The following is an 18,046-nucleotide window of genomic DNA, read 5'->3' as shown; positions in this document are numbered from 1 at the left end:
CACAAGGAGAGGGGCGTGATTTGCTTTTTTTATCAGGGAAAACTAACAAATCACCGAACAAACAATTAGAAGACAAAGGGCCACCAAAATAGACAATAAAAACTCTGAAAGCAAAACCAACCACACAAAATCAGAGTCCTGAAACTGGTCAAAATGTTTCAAGTGCTGTCCCATTGTGAGCCTGCCACATGTCAAAATGTCCCTCACAGCTTAGCAAAACCCACAAAGAAAAATGAATGGATTTGCCCCTTTAATACAGCTTTCGACTTAAATAGGAGATTCAAAGGCTTTCATACGCTAAATAAACTGGACAAGACATACCGAAATTCGAACCACGATCCGAGGCTCCACATTAAAGGACAAATCAACATTAGAAATCAAAAGCCTGTGGTACAATTGCATAGACCGAATTGATTCAGAAAATGTCAAGGTACCTGCAAGTCACATTTTAGGAAGTTCATCATTGCCCAGTGTGCAGTATTTGCAGAATTTAAAATTGTCACCATAGATTGCTCCTTTTTCAGAATTGACTGCTAGTTGTCCGGGCCTTGTTTTGTCAAGAAAATATCACTGCTGTCCGCACTGACACGCTCGTGAATTCCTATACTCCCACTATTCAGCAAATGTCTTTCCATTTGTAGTGTAAAAACGATGCGTAGAAACCAAGGATCAAATATGTACGTATACTTTGCATAAATCATTTGATTTTCATGGATTTGTATCAAATAGCATCTCCACCGGCAATACATTCTTGATTCCAATGGAATCCACCAGACACTTACAACGATTTGCATTAAGAGGAGTAATACTGAATGAAAATACTAAACTGCAGAAACTGCTGCACGTTATTTTCACCTCAAAGTGCAAACAATCAAAATTGCAAGCAGATGACTGTGAGCTTGGAAGCACTACATCCAGGGGTGGACTGGCCTTTAGGGAACTCTGGAGATTTCCCGGTGGGCCTCTGCACCCTGGGCCTCTTTTCTGTGGTATTTCCAAATTTTCTCATAGGAAAAGCTTTGGGCTTGCTGAAAATGTGTCATATGGGGCCACTTTGAACTTTATTTCCAGGGCCTCTTTTGGACCGCAGTAATTATTTCCAGGGCCTCTTTTAGTTCCCAGTCCAGCCCTGACTACATCCTGTAATCTACTGCATAGAGTCAATAAGGAGCTGAAAAACGACCCCCTTTTGGTCCCTTTTACGTTATTGCTTACCCTCGGGATTCTTACCCAAAATATCTACCCTACTGGATCCAGTAGAAAACGGCTTGAAAACTGAAATTTTCAACGAGGTTCACTTAGTGAAAAGAAACTCAGTGTATTACATATTTGATGTTTCTTGCATTGACATTTTTTATTTGAAAGATCTGTCCAGATTTCTGCACCCTCAAATAGATCCTTGTTTTGAAACAGTTAACTAACAGAGCTATTTTAAATTCGTGGTAAGCACTCCTCCTAGTGAGAAAAGAAGACATGTCATGAATGCCAGAGTAGAGCAGCAGAGGTTGTGGTATCTGTTACTTTCCATTTCAAGTCTGGTTCGTTCGCATGTCAGAGCAGCTAAGGGGACATTTCCGTCTGACTTTGGCCTTGGTTTTAACAAATACAGGCAGTTATCTATCATGAGAAAGAGGTAAAGCACATGCCAACCAAAGAAAATAAATACCTCTAACACAATGTATTACAACCGTTCTCATTCAATATCATAAAAAGGCATTTCATTTCAATTCTACAACATGCAACGAATACGAAAATGTTCCACCCCAGGGTATGCAATACAATATTCTTTAATCACATTGAGCTTTATTAGTGTTTTAGCTTTCAACATGGAAATGCAAGGCCATGTGTTACAGTACATGTAGTTACATTTCATATTGCCAGCTTCATTATAATTTACTGCTCGAATTCAGGGTCGGTGATATTATAAAAAAAAAAAACTAAATTATGTTCTCTTGCATTTTACAATTCGAACACACATGCAATACGTAATGAAACATTGTGGAACGTGTTGGACAAGATGTCCTTTTAATTCATTGACAAATTCATTGACATTAATTCTGTATCTATGTGGGGACTTCATAGAACCTACACAATGAATAAAGATGCAAAATATTAATGTTTTGATGTTAAACGGTAACACTTCACAAATAGTGCAGCGATGTTGAGAGGTAAAAGTTGCAAAGATTCTCACATCACATCCCTGCATTAAACACCACCTGTTTGAACTACTAATAAATAGTTCTGACTATGTTGCTTCTCCCTCAATACCCTCATCGATATCAGTGTCTGCTTAGCAAGCACTCCATAGCCCATATTGGGTGGTTGTCAAGATGTCCTAATATAAGATAGGTCCTTAATTGGAAATTGACCCATCTTAAATGATCTGCACCCATACACCACCAAAGTCCGCCTGCAAACTAAGCATCGATGATAATGAAAGTCAGTCTTCTAATCCCCAGGCATGATGCAGAGAAACGAATACCAAGCCTTGTGTTAAAGTGCAAACCATTTTACATTCTGACATTCAGTTGACAGCCAGGCGGGACATTACACCATTTCAAATGAGTCAAATGAGTCAAAGATTGACGAAGCATTTAGATTGTGGATATCATATATCAAGTGCAGCCTCAAAAGCCCCATTAATGTCGACATATGCCCGGCATAGCAACCATACGGTAAGGCAAACTCCAAATGCCCGGTACTTGAATGAACTTCTCATCCCCAAGCACCCTCACTGGTCTCTCAGATCCAACGAGACTAAAATTCACATGATCCCGAGAAGCAAATAAAAAAAGGCAGACAAAGGAGCTTTTGCTATCGCGGCCCCGGCAGCATGGAACTGTCTGTCGCATTACTTAAGGTTGGGAACCAAACTTGAGCCCTTCAAGAAAAAGCTCTAAATCTGGTTGTTTGAATAATTCATTTTTTTTTTGTATCTACCCTGGCCACTCTGGACTGTATTTTCAGATGTACTTTTCCGTTGTTTTTGTCTTGTCTGCGCCATCATGCCTATGGGCTCATTGATGCGCATTATAAGTTAATTAAACTAAACTAAACAAAACATGTATAGCTGTCATCATCATATGCCATTTACAGACGAACATACCCGAATGGGCCATTGTTTGCCTGTCGTATTACAATATTCAATGAATAATCATGCAGGTGCCGCCACCGTATGTAAAGTTCAGACTCAAATGCAAGGTTTAGCTTTGCAGATGCTGTCATAATGCAAATTACAGCCTCAAATGCCCCCCTTATGCTTGGTACATCCCCATATGCAAGCTATAACCTGACATGTGTATCTGATGACACGTATTGCTTCGAAATGCACCAATAATGTTATCATATGCCTCCTATGACCCTACTTATGAAAGCCTTTTACAGTGGTGCAATATGTAGGGTATTTTGTGGAGATTTGGGGCCTGACGGTATTTTCTTACCGCCGAAATATAACTTAGCAACAATCACTCCTTGTATTCAGATTGGGCCATGTACAACAATAATACAGTGAACATGCATTATTTCAGCACCCAGGCATGCATATTTGGTATGCGTGGGTGGTAGGCGTGGTTGGTGGTATTTTGGTGAGCATAATTCCCTTGTTTTATTTGTGGCCCCAATGTCCAGAATCCCTTATCTTTGCTTAGATCTTTCGTGTAATCACTAGAGAGACCTCAGACCTACATTTTAGGAATACCACATTTTTCAGTGTTAGTGTTAGTGTGCCACCATGGGCGATCTCACTGACTTATTTACGACAGAGAGCTATATATGGTAATCTTGTGGTAATTTCCACTACCTTATATACGGTAGGGAGCTATGTTCAGAGAGTCTCTCTTCCCGTTGGCTCATGTACCTCCAACGAGCTATGCTACAGTCACTCACAACTGTTCATACTGAATCTGACATAGACACATCTGTCTTAAAATGACCATTGCACTGTTTAAAAATCTCCCCACATCATCAGCATTGTAATGGTTAATAGTAAATACACCAGAACAGAACTCAAATTGCAACATTAGCATTTGATTAAGGCATGCACAGGAATCCTACACTGACTGCATATTATCGTACACACTCAGCTCCCACACTTCTGTAATTACCTTATCTTTTTAGTTGTTCTCTTTGGCTGTTCTCTTTCTGAATGTGGCTCCCTTGAAGATTAACTCCAGTAAAAAGGAACGCTTGCCTTCTCAAACCGGGGTCATTGCCTGGAATTCTCGGCTTTTGCAGATAGGAATGCCTCAGCCAGGGGAAAGATCCTTCTTTCAGCTCTCCCCAATCTTGACTGCCTTTCTCCTTGTCAAACTCCCCCCAGCCAAACCTGATCACTCCCTCTAGCATGATACTTGCTATGACGCTGCTCCAATCAGAATTAATCACGCCATCTCCTCCTTCTCTACACAATGGCTCATTTTTATAGTAATACTTTGTAACCGACTGATTTCCTGTTCTTTCGAGCCCATTTGCTTCCTGTAGTTATGTGGACAGGCAGCAGAGAGAACAGAAAAAAAAATGGATGTGCGTTTAAAAGTTCACTTTCAGAATAGGCCTAATTCTGCAGTGGAGACACATTTTTATTAGTGGATTATGTTTCATTAGTCAGGTTAGTTATAAGTTATGTTAGTTATTATTTTCAAATGTGTCTCTCGCACCATAGGCATTTCAGGTGAAAAATAGTGTGCATTTTTGGGTGTGCACATGTGCTTTTAACTGTAAAAATAGATTTGCATCTTATATGTTAAAATCGTTTTTGACTGAATGGCCTGTCTTTCCTTGTTAATCTGGTAACACATATAGCAATGCACCGCACCCTTGTGGTGGTGCTGCAAAAAAAAAATTGCTACCTGTGCAGTAGTGCTGTACTCTGTGCTGTTTGCTACCTGTGTAGTAGTGCTGTACTCTGTACTCTGTGCTGTAACACGCCAAATATCCTTACATACCCTCCTTTTGGTTTTAGAACTTGGCTATAATCCAAGCCAATTCCTAAAAACAATTTGTTCTCTCTTTTTTTTTTTCTTTTACAATATAGCAATCCAACAAAATGAATATTCATGTGCATCAATGAAAAATTTGCAATCAACACAGTATTCATCTGAGTTCATTAGTTTACAAAATGTTCTACATTTGCCTTCTCAGTTGAAGTGGCATTACTTTAAGTTTAGATTTTCCAAGTCAATTAAAAACAAAGAAATAAAACAACTAACTAAAACAAATAATTAATATAACAAATTAAAATAAATAATTAAAATAATAAATACGTGGAACTCCATATGTCAGTATTCTTGTCCGCTTCTGATATGTCCCGACCAGCGATGTTATTCGGTTCATTCGAGTACACTTCCATCTTGGCAATCTTAGATCCATAGGAGTCATCCTTTTTAGCATTCTGGTTATCTTGTCTTCACCTCCACCTGGAGGCAGGCGTCTTTTGGTCTTCATCCAGGGGACTCCAGGACTCCATCGTCTCTCCCGTGGGCTCTGATCTCGGAACCTCCGACCAAATAATGTTAATTGTCTAAATCAAAATAGAAAATAAACAAATTAAGTACATAGCATAATACTAACTTCATCCTTTTGCCAAAAATAAAACATGCTTGGTAAAAATATTTCATTTTTTTTTTTCTGAAATTAAACACAAGTTAAAAGAAAACAAGCAAATATTCAATATTTAACACACTTTCTCTCTGCACACCAACCATGAGCTTCCATTATATGTGCATTTATTTATTTATTTATTTATTTATTTATATTATATATTTTTACATATATTACAGTGTTTATGTACCATCATAACAATCAACTTTTTTTTAACTTCTTTGTCACTGCCTCCTGATTACACCCATTTATTTTCTCAAGGGACTCTATCTGTTTCTACATGCTCAAGCTGCCTGATCTCATGCCTGGGATGGCATGGTTTGATTTGATTTACATGGACAAACTGCTCTATTGCTGTTTCACCTTCATTTTTCAAAATTTTATACACTACAGGAGAGACCTTATCTATAATTCGAAATGGCCCCTGCCTGGCTGCTAGAAATTTAGAATTTTTCTGTTTACTTTTTCCAAAATGAAACTTGTACACCTGATCCCCTACACTGTATTCCTTTACTGATGTCTTTTTATCATAATATGACTTTGCACTGTCAGCAGCTCTTTCCAGATTTCTCTGCACAAAAGCAAATGCATGTTGCAAATGCCTTCTCAGTTCATCAATATATTCATGAACTGTGGATGCACTCACAAGGGTTTGCTCATGTGTTCTGTATAGTAGGTGTTGTGGTAACACCATTTTCCTACCTGTTAAGACCTCATGGGGGCTAACACCTGTTGCTTTGGCAGGAGTCGACCTGATTGCCATCAAAACCAATGGTAAACGCAAATCCCAGCTGGAACCTGCTTCTGCCACAAATTTCTTTAAAATATCCACAACAGACCTATTGCTTCTTTCAACTGTACCTGAAGACGCCGCCCGATATGCGATATGTAGTTTCCTTTTCACACCTAGTATTTGCCATACCTTACTCATTAGAGTACTTGTGAAATGACTTCCTCTGTCTGACTCAATTCTTTGTGGCAACCCAAACCTTGAGAACACATGGTTCACCAGCAATGTGGCTGCTGTTTGCGCACTACAATCCGGTGCAGGAATGCATTCAATCCACTTCGACATCAAACATACCACACTCAAAATATAACGGTGTCCCCTGCTCGACCTTTTTAAAGGACCTACATAGTCTATTTGCAAATCTGACCATGGGAGAGTTAGGCCTCTTTTCATCAATGGTGCTCTATGCATTGGTGAAGCAGGTTTAAATTGGGCGCATACTAGACATCCTCTAGTATATAATTCCACATCTTGGGACATATGTGGCCAGTAAGCATAATCTTTTAGTATTTCTAATGTTTTTTGTGAACCTCCATGGCCTGCAGTTATGGCATCATGTGCATGGTGTGGCATTAGTCCTCTGAATGAAAGGGGTACTACCCACTGTATTTGCCCTGTTATGGACTCTCTAATCATGAGTCCATCCTGTAATCTAATTCGTGTTTTGTTCTTTAATAACACCCTCAACTCTTCTTTTCCCATACAATCATTTTCTGTTAAAGGATTTTGTTCAGGATCTATCAAATGATTATAATAGATTCCCAAAATTTGATCATTCTTTTGTGCCTCAATCAAATCTTGGTCTGGCGTGTCATGACTCCACTGCACCACCGGTTGATCTACCTCCTTTGGTGCTTTAGAACGTGTGACTGCATCAATTTGTATTTCACCCATTAAATAATCAATAGGTAGCAATTCTCCCATCACAGCCCCAATCTTAGCCAAGTGGTCTGCCTTATCATTTCCCTCCTTATCCTCTCCTGGTGTTTTTAAATGCCCACAAATTTTTCTCCAGTATATTGTTAAATTATTTTCTGACACCAATTTGTCTATGGCTTGTATCATTTTTCCATGTTTAAGTGGCTTTTTGTTGTATGTAACCATGCCTCTTGCTTTCCAACCAGGCAAATACTCCACAAAGCTATTCCGTGCATAGTCAGAATCAGTCACCAGGACAATTTCACTGAACTTTTTATCAACTGCAGTAGCAATTGCTTTATAAATGGCTGCCAATTCCGCCACCTGACTGCTCCTATCGCCAATCCTCATCCCTATACTGGGGACACCTTCACATTTCAACCAGACATTTCCTATTCCTGCCACTAACTGTTTATTACTGTCATTTTCAATGTGAAAAGCACAACCATCCACATATACAGTTGGCAAATCCTTGCATGTTTTTTCATCAAAAGCTTTGTGTGGTGATTGTTCAAATTCCTGCAAACTAGTTTCCACTTCCATTTCATTTGGTATTTGTTCAGCTGCACAGTCATGTAAGTCAGCTAACCCTTGAGCAATTGGGCTCTTTTTATTTTGTCCATATCTCACTTCTACGGGAAAACCTTGTAATGCCAGCGTCCATGAAGTGATTCTGGATTGTGCTAGATTGCCTGATCTAATTCTTTTACTCTCTAAAAATTGCAAAGGTTGATGATTTGTTTCAATAATCACCTTTTCTCCCTGAACAATGGGGCGGAAATGTTGTAGCGCCCACACAGTGGTTAATAGGGCCTTTTCACATTCATTAAATTTCATTTCAACTTGGGAAAATGCCTTACTTGCATAGGCAATGGTTTTGTGATTCAAATCGTGTTTTTGTGATAACACTGCTGACATACAATGTTCAGAAAAACCTATTTCTATAAAGAAATCCCTGTCCTTTATGGGGTATGCTAAACATGGTGCCTTTACAAGACATTCCTTTAATTTAGCCACTGCATCAGACTGACCTCTTTCCCATTTCCAGGGAGTATTCAGTTTAAGCAGTTTAGTCAATGGTTGAGTGATTTCTGCATAATTCTCAATGAACTTTCTGTTATAGCCTGTCATCCCTAATAAACTTTTTACTCCTTTCACATTTTTAGGATCTTTTAATCTTTGTATGGCCTCTATTTTCTTCCTTTGTGGATTTAGCCCATGTTCAGTCACTTCATGCCCTAGAAAGTTCACTTTTTTCTTGCACCATTGTGCTTTTTGCAAAGATACTTTGGCGCCTGCTTTCTGCAATTGGCCAAGTACATGTCTTATTTCATCAAAATGGCTTTTCAGGCTTTCATTTTTTATCAGGACATCATCCACATAAACTATTGTTCCTCTTTCCGCTGCATCCGGCATGGCCTTTCTCAAAAATATGCCAAATTCACTCCCACTATTGATGTACCCGAATGGAGCTCTAAGCCAGGCATATTGAGTCCTGTCAAATGTAAAGGAAAATAAGTGTTGTATCTCCTCTGCCAATGGCACACACCAATATCCAGAGGTAAGATCTAATGTGGCAAATACATTTGAACCATGTATCTGAGCTAGGCCCTGATCAATGAATGGCAGTGGCCATCTAGATATTGGTACTCTTTTATTTAACTCTCTTAAGTATGCACACAGCCGCCATTGACCATTTGGCTTTAACACACCTAAAATAGGCGTATTGGATGTGCTATGAATGGGCCTGATTATTCCCCGTGATTCCAAATTTTTAATAATCTCTGCCAATGATTCTAAACATGCCAGCGGTAGTCTATACTGGCGTACAAACACTGGATTTCTGCTACAACCTTCTGGTAGTGTGGCCACATGTAAATCAGTTAAACCACAATCATAAGCATCTTTTGCAAATACATCCTTAAACTCCATAAATATTTCCCTCAGGTCGTCCCTATCCTTATCGCTTTCACATGCATCCGCTAAGGAGATCTGCTCTTCTACCATTCTGGACAATTCTGGAAACTCTTCTGGTAAAGGAATCTCAGCGCTTTCCTCTAACTGTGTGGCTGTGTCTTTTTGTAGACCTGCCACTTTTAAATATTTTGGCATATCAGCTTCCACTTCAATGGGCTGATTTCCTGTTTCATTTTCATTTAAATTAAATATTATGCAATCCTCTTGATGGCAGCACACTGTCTCATTTGAATCATAAGGATACACAGAATGAATTTTAAATATTCCTTTGGGCTGAGAGTCCAGGTGTTCTGGCAACTCGCCCTTGGCATCTACATATTTTTCAGGAATATTCCCAATCACCATGTTATTTAAATCTGCCGTATAATGTGATTTTTGTATGGCCATTCCTAATGGGGAGTTTTCCTCTAAATGAATATCCTGACAACCTTTATTATTTACCATGATTTTTACAGATCCCTCACCAATGTCTACCAATGGAATGTATTCATATTCCAGGCCTTGCTGTTTTATGGATTCATTCAGGCATACAAATGCATCAGAGCCTTTCATCTGCTGTCCATTTTTGCATTTCAGTGTTATTGCAAACTGTTTTGTAAATGCAGGAATAACAGTATTTTTCCTTATTTGTAATTCGATTGCATAAGGAACCAGTTGTGCACAATGATAAGCCCTTCTTTTGTCTTCAAATTCAGGTGCCGGACCACCTAGGCGTGACCATATTTTTTGATTAAGGAAATCTAACACCATACACATTCTGTGCATGATGTCATTGCCCATGTAAAATTCATTTTGTGCTCCACTCACTATCCATACATTATGGTAAATTGTTTTCTGCCCAATGCTAATTTTAAGCATGCATCTGCCTGCAATTCGGTTTTCAAAGTCTGGACTGTCCAACCCAGAAACATATTGGTTTTTAATCCTAAATTTCGGGATTTCTTCCCTCTCCATAATTTTTTGCAACAATGTCTCATTAATGAAACTCCTTTCATGTTCAAGCGCTAAAGTGGCTTTTATTGTTTTAAGATAATCATTTATACCAACATGAACCCATGGTTGCTCATCTTCCATGTGTATTTCTGCCAGAGTGGTAATGTGTTTTTCTGAATCTGTTTTAGGAGCAATATTCTGTTTGCATGTTTTCTCTTTTAAATAGAAACGTAATGTGTGCTCATCTATGGCAGTCTGCCAATCTTTCCTTGGGTCCAAGTATATTTGTACAGGTAGTTTTTCATTGTCGCTCTGCATTTTGTCTTGACACATTAATATAACAGTGACACTAGGTATGCAGCTATTCTGGAGATATACCTCCACAGCATCATTTGTTTTGGCAACGGTGTGACATTCATTTATATTGCTGTTTTGTGATTTTACTTTCTTAGGCCTCAATGGTTTTTTGGTTAAGGACCACAGCACTCCATTCACCCCATCTATGAGAGGAGACAATCTTTTCAGGCAACCTGTCCCCATCAGAAATGGAATTTCACAAATAGATGTGATCAATACCTCTTGTTTCATTCTGTGCTTTCCTATTTTTATGTCAACCTCAGTTACACCTATGATGGGCACCTCCTCCCCATTAAAGTTATGCACTGGGCCTTGATTTGCCTTCACTGTGATCTGACTCTGTGGAGGCCTCCCTTCATTGATACTCTTTACCAGCTCCTTGGACATAATTGTGGCCTGTGCGCCAGTGTCAATCATAGCAAAGGTGTGGCATTTTTCTTCTACAGTGATGGGTGCATAATATCTGTCCTCAACTTCCTCTAATACACATAAGAAATGTGAATTCTTACTGATTTCAGGGCTCACCTTTCTCAGGTCTTTTTCACTTTTGGCTAAGCACATTGGTAAATGAAAAGACATTTTTCCCTCCTTTTTACCCATTTCTATGCGAGATAATTTATTCATTTCTCCATGTTCAGAGGTTTTTTGGAGTGTGGCCACTGTTCGCCGATCCATCTGGGTAACATCAGAGACCACATTACAATCCTCCAACTGAACATGTGTAACAACATCATTCAGCAATTTGTCATTTTTTAATTCTGTGCATTTGTGATCATTTATTGTGATACCAGCCCTTTCAGCCTCTTCAAAAATATGTGGCTCAAAGAATTCTTCAGGTGAATGACTTGTACCCTCCTTGTGAGTATTTCCTTTTTCTGTCTGTGTTTGGTCATTGTTTTGCTTGCCCAGGGAAGGAGCTATGGCATCCCCACTTACTCCCTGTTCACTGGTATTCCCCATGCATGAGTCATTTTTCTTAAATCTGTCCCTTTGTTCTTTTGGAATTCCTAATGTTTCTTTTTCATTTGTGCAAATTTTTACTGTTTTATTTAGCTCTAAGTTAAACCGTACCTCTTTTTTAGAAGTATTTGCACTTTCTGTCACAATTTCATTTACTGGTACTTTCATTTTTAATCCATTAGGCATCTCAGAGTCGTTATGCAAAATTATATCAGAGCAATCAGTCATTTTGGCACTGCAGTTATCATGAGTACTTAGTCACTTTTCGGAAGCCCCCCGGTCATTGCTATGGCCATCAGCCCCCTCTTTGGAAGGTTGTTTTTGCGCTGTATAGAGCTTTCCTATTTGCTCAGCTAACATTTTCACTTGGGCCTCAAGGCACTGGAACCTTTCTATCTCTCTAGGATCCTCTTTCTGTGGCCTAGGTCGATATTGGTTGTTTTCCCCCTGATTGGATCTATTCTGATACCTCTCAGGTGATTGATGTCGGTTGGGATGGTTTCTGAACTCTTGATTCATTTGTGGAGGGGAGCGGGTTGCACCCATTCTTTGATTATATTCCCCTGGTGGGGAATCATTGTACTGGCGTGGACTGTAGTTCACGTTTTGCCTCATGTCCTGTCTCTCAGATTGTGGGTACTGGCCCCTATGTTGATTTCCATTATCAGTAAATCGATCCACATATCGGGGCCTATCCTGATTACCATATATCATGGTGTTGGGATCAAACCTACTCTGTGTCCCCAATGACTGGTAGGGACCATCATTTCTTTGATCTTGATTTTGTCTCTGGTTATTGTTCATACCTGCCATATCAGGCCGATATCCTACCCGGGGTCTATCCCCTAAATACCTAGGGCTGATGTAGCTCTCTCTATTACTAGGATCATGTGTTTGGAACATTGGTACAGGAAATGGCGATCTTTGTTGATTACCCCTTTGTTCAGGTGTCACATTATTTTTACCTTGGCTTTGAGCAGACTCAAGGGACATTTTGGCTGACCTGATTTCCATTACTGTGGCTGAGGGTTCTTTAGATTTAGGCCTAGTATCTTTCATTTTATCACTTTCTCTACCCTGACAATAGAGTACCTCATATAGCTTTGTGCTTTGATGTACAATCCATTCAAGGGACTTGTCACGGTCAAATTCACGGACCAATTGGGATATGATGTCTTTCTGTAGCCCATAGAAGTATGCAGTTTTAAACTCATTGGAATTTGAGTCAAAAGATACATCAAAGCGAGAGAATGCTCTTTTTAAGTCTTGTAAAAATTGGCGAGGGGATGTATTAGGTCCAGCAGTAATTGTGTACGCGACTTTCTTTGCCTCCTGCAATGACTGAAAAGGAGAAAAATGACGCCTAATTTCTTTTTCAAACTCCAGCCATGTCATATTCTGCTGTTCATTTAATCCCCTTATGATGCTGGCCGTCGGGGCATCTAAAGTTAAATGAAAATATTGTCTGTACTGTTCCTTAGGTATCTGGAGTGCTTTAAAAATGTCATGTACCGCTTCTAAGTGATCCTCAATGCAGCATTCACCTCCCTTTTTAAATGGTTTGATCAGGGCTTTAATGGATTGCATTATTTTTATGGGGCTACTTGTTGCAATACATGGAATTGCACTATTTTGTGATTCAATCCTGTTTTCAGGTGTATGATATTGGTGGCTGCCCCCAATGGGAGTATCAAATCCCCCAAGGGCGCTGCAACCAAGTTCAGTCACCGGCCCAGTCACTGGGGCACTAGCTCTTTGGGCAGAGCTAGAATTCACCTCCACTCCATTGAATGTGGTACCCTGCCGCCTCTCCTGGGACCTGGGAATGCACATTTGCTGTTCTAAGTCCTTACACTTTTTAAGGAGTCTGTTGGCTTCATCATGCAAATAATTATTTTCATCACTCATTTTATTAATCACCTCCTGCATTTCGCACATTTGCATTTGGCATTCATTGAACTCTTTATTTCTCTTGTCTCTTTCTTGGATCATTTTAATCATTTCTTGTTCTGCACTCTGGAGATCACCTTCTTTTTCACAATGTTTTTTTTGTAAAATCTGCATTTCTGAAACAACCTCATCTTTATCCTGCCTAATGTGATCCACTAAGGCTTTTAAGTGTGCCAATTCTTGCTCACTATCTTCAAATTGTTTCTTGCTTTTGGATAACTGAGTATCAAAGTCTCTGCATTTTAATTGCATGTCTTTTTGGCATACATCCAATTCTGCTCTCAACATTTCCTGATTTTTACTTGCCCCCTCTAATTCAGTCTTTAACCTGTTAATTAGCTGAGTATCATTCTCTTGCATTCGCAGGGACTTGTTTAAAATAAACCATATTTTGCCGCATAGCCGTATTAAACAGTCTTTCTCTGCACTTTTATCGGCTGCATTCAATAATCTTGTAAGGCAGACCTGAATTATGCTGCCTTCTGCAAAAATATTGTCTAGTTTTTCTTTCTGAACCTCACCCTGAATGCGGTTACTCCATTCTAACGTGCTATTCGAAGACCAATTCCCATGTGCAAATAACTTTGCCTCTAAATATTGCACTAGATCTGAGAATGTGGTTTCCCTTTGTGACATTCTGAAATTCGTTTTTAGTGGCACACTGCTATTATAGAATGGGTTCCCTTTAATGTGCAAATGGCAGTGTGAGACACACTTGCCACGCCCAGTAGGTACTCTATGATCACTTTCCCGGCCTGCAACGCACCATAAATATGTAGGGTATTTTGTGGAGATGTGGGGCCTGACGGTATTTTCTTACCGCCGAAATATAACTTAGCAACAATCACTCCTTGTATTCAGATTGGGCCATGTACAACAATAATACAGTGAACATGCATTATTTCAGCACCCAGGCATGCATATTTGGTATGCGTGGGTGGTAGGCGTGGTTGGTGGTATTTTGGTGGGCATAATTCCCTTGTTTTATTTGTGGCCCCAATGTCCAGAATCCCTTATCTTTGCTTAGATTTTTCGTGTAATCACTAGAGAGACCTCAGACCTACATTTTAGGAATACCACATTTTTCAGTGTTAGTGTTAGTGTGCCACCATGGGCCATCTCACTGACTTATTTACGACAGAGAGCTATATATGGTAATCTTGTGGTAATTTCCACTACCTTATATACGGTAGGGAGCTATGTTCAGAGAGTCTCTCTTCCCGTTGGCTCATGTACCTCAAACGAGCTATGCTACAGTCACTCACAACTGTTCATACTGAATCTGACATACACACATCTGTCTTAAAATGACCATTGCACTGTTTAAAAATCTCCCCACATCATCAGCATTGTAATGGTAAATAGTAAATACACCACCCGTCTGTTTTCAAATATTTTTCTGTATTATAAAAGTTGCATTTAAACACGATCTCATTCTTTACAGAAATAAATACAATAGCACAGTAACAGCTTTGTCTATGACACACTGCAAAGAGAGTGGCGGAGAACAGAACTCAAATTGCAACATTAGCATTTGATTAAGGCATGCACAGGAATCCTACACTGACTGCATATTATCGTACACACTCAGCTCCCACACTTCTGTAATTACCTTATCTTTTTAGTTGTTCTCTTTGGCTGTTCTCTTTCTGAATGTGGCTCCCTTGAAGATTAACTCCAGTAAAAAGGAACGCTTGCCTTCTCAAACCGGGGTCATTGCCTGGAATTCTCGGCTTTTGCAGATAGGAATGCCTCAGCCAGGGGAAAGATCCTTCTTTCAGCTCTCCCCAATCTTGACTGCCTTTCTCCTTGTCAAACTCCCCCCAGCCAAACCTGATCACTCCCTCTAGCATGATACTTGCTATGACGCTGCTCCAATCAGAATTAATCACGCCATCTCCTCCTTCTCTACAAAATGGCTCATTTTTATAGTAATACTTTGTAACCAACTGATTTCCTGTTCTTTCGAGCCCATTTGCTTCCTGTAGTTATGTGGACAGGGCAGCAGAGAGAACAGAAAAAAAAATGGATGTGCGTTTAAAAGTTCACTTTCAGAATAGGCCTAATTCTGCAGTGGAGACACATTTTTATTAGTGGATTATGTTTCATTAGTCAGGTTAGTTATAAGTTATGTTAGTTATTATTTTCAAATGTGTCTCTCGCACCATAGGCATTTCAGGTGAAAAATAGTGTGCATTTTTGGGTGTGCACATGTGCTTTTAACTGTAAAAATAGATTTGCATCTTATATGTTAAAATCGTTTTTGACTGAATGGCCTGTCTTTCCTTGTTAATCTGGTAACACATATAGCAATGCACCGCACCCTTGTGGTGGTGCTGCAAAAAAAAAATTGCTACCTGTGCAGTAGTGCTGTACTCTGTGCTGTTTGCTACCTGTGTAGTAGTGCTGTACTCTGTGCTGTTTGCTACCTGTGTAGTAGTGCTGTACTCTGTACTCTGTGCTGTAACACGCCAAATATCCTTACATACCCCATTCAAAAATGCATGTAGGTCAGGCCCGTAGAGTCACAATGGGGCTTATGTTGGTTAAAATTACAATTTTCGTCCTTTGCACAGAAGGGTGCAACACTACAGCGTTTACTCACTTGTCGACTGTGCCATGCAACGCGAGTGAATGCTGCCTGCCATGGTTGCATGGCAAGCAGAGTGTAATGATCTGTGTTTGTCTTAATTGTTTGCATCATGCCCGCATTCCAGTTTCACGAGCTATGCGATTTTTTCTGTACGGCTCGTGAAACTGGAATGCGGCATTTAAAGGTTGACGGTTGGCAGAGCACAGAGATGGTGGGTCCGCTTTAATAAACTTAATCCTTACTTTCATGACCGGTGACTCTACCTCTTTTCATTGGCGATGAGGCGATGGGTTGCAGACCGGGCCCGCCACACATTGAGCCAGTTTGCTGTCGAGTGCCCTGTGTTGCCAGGGGGCCGGCGATGATGTTAAGCATATTAGGCCCGGGACTCGCTGTAAATGTGCCTGCGAGGAACAGCTGACTAATCGGTGTCCACACACAAGCTGCTCCGCCCTTCCCCTGGGCGTTGAAGCAGCCAACCAAGCACAGTAACGCAGAGTATTCCCCTCTGACTTAGCCCCACCCATTTATTTTAACATCCAGACAGTAAAACCTGGTAAGGAGGGGCAGAAGCTGTGTCAAGCCTCCATTACTGTAAAGGCTGGTAAAGAGCAGCAAGCACACATTGTTGAATCAGCCTGCTATCTGAGAGGAGGACAACAAACTTTTCTTGGACATAATCAGGTTAAGGAGCCCCTAAGCAGTTTGTTGGGACACTTTTATGTTCTGCTAACATAAATAACTTAAAGTTATTGAGCTCTAATCAAGTGCCCTTGGAGCATTTATAACAGGCAGCGCGCATGAAGTGAGGGTGGGCAGAGTGCACTTGCACAGCAGTAACTTATTTTGCCACAAAAAATAAAAAATAAAGGTTCAAATTCCCAATTTGTGTCGTTAAAGCAAACATGGCGGCTGCCAGCATGTCCCCCCCAGCCTTACTTGTCAGAACCTGGCACACCACCCATCAGTTGGGAAAGATGGAAGAAGTTGTTTGACACTTACTTAATTGCTATTGGGGGGGATAAGTGTGCTCCAGCAAGGAAGGAGGCTGTGTTATTACACAATTTGGGAACTCAAGGACGCAGTGTCTTTGATGGCTTGTCAGAACCCACAGAGAGAGGACAGGGAGATGAAGATCAGTTCTCTGTGGCAATTAGAAAACTACAAATGCATTTTGAGCCGAGGAAGAACGTCACTTTCGAGAGGGGCCAAGAACTCCATGAACCAGTGGAAACATTTATTGCCACACTTCGAACCCGGAGCCACTCGTGTGAATTTGGACCTTTGGCAGATTCACTTATCCGTGATCAATTGGTACTCTGCACTAACAACAGCACGTTGCAATAAAAACTACTGTCAAAGTACTTACCCCTCGAACAAGCAGTGGAAGTAGCAAGAGGTATGGAGGTGATGTCTAAATACATGGGCAGCATGAAGCCGGACAAACAAATCAATGAGGTGGCAGCATTCAGAAATAACAAGAAGCTTAACAATGGAAGAAATTTAAAGTGTTTTAAGTGTTGCATTAATAGATATGTTTCGTCAAATCCGTTCTGTCCTGCACGGAATGCAAATTGACTCAAGTGTAAAAAGAAAGGGTATGCTGGGAGAATTCTTCAGTGGAGAACATAGAGGCTAATGCTAGATGTCCTGAACAAGAGGAACATGTCGGAGAGTTTCAACAAATTAAACATGTCCTGGAAATCGGAGATGTATCTAATGGAGAAAAAGTGTCAATTGATGTCTTTATGATAAATGGCAGAGTAGTCACCATGAAAGTGGATAGCTGTTCCCCATGGACAATATTGTCTAAACAAACCTTTGAGAATTGTGTAAATGGTGGTATTGAACAACTGAAGCATCCTGACATCGAACCTTATGCGTATGGCAACGTCAAAATAGACTTACTAGGAAAGTATTCTGCTACCATCAAGTTCAAGGAAAGAAGCTCCAAAGCTGAGATATTTGTT

This window comes from Ambystoma mexicanum, chromosome 2q, assembly GCF_040938575.1.
Source record: "Ambystoma mexicanum isolate Mex_15411 chromosome 2q, UKY_AmexF1_1, whole genome shotgun sequence".
Lineage (NCBI taxonomy): Eukaryota > Metazoa > Chordata > Amphibia > Caudata > Ambystomatidae > Ambystoma > Ambystoma mexicanum.
Note: the sequence above shows the minus strand (reverse complement) of the source record.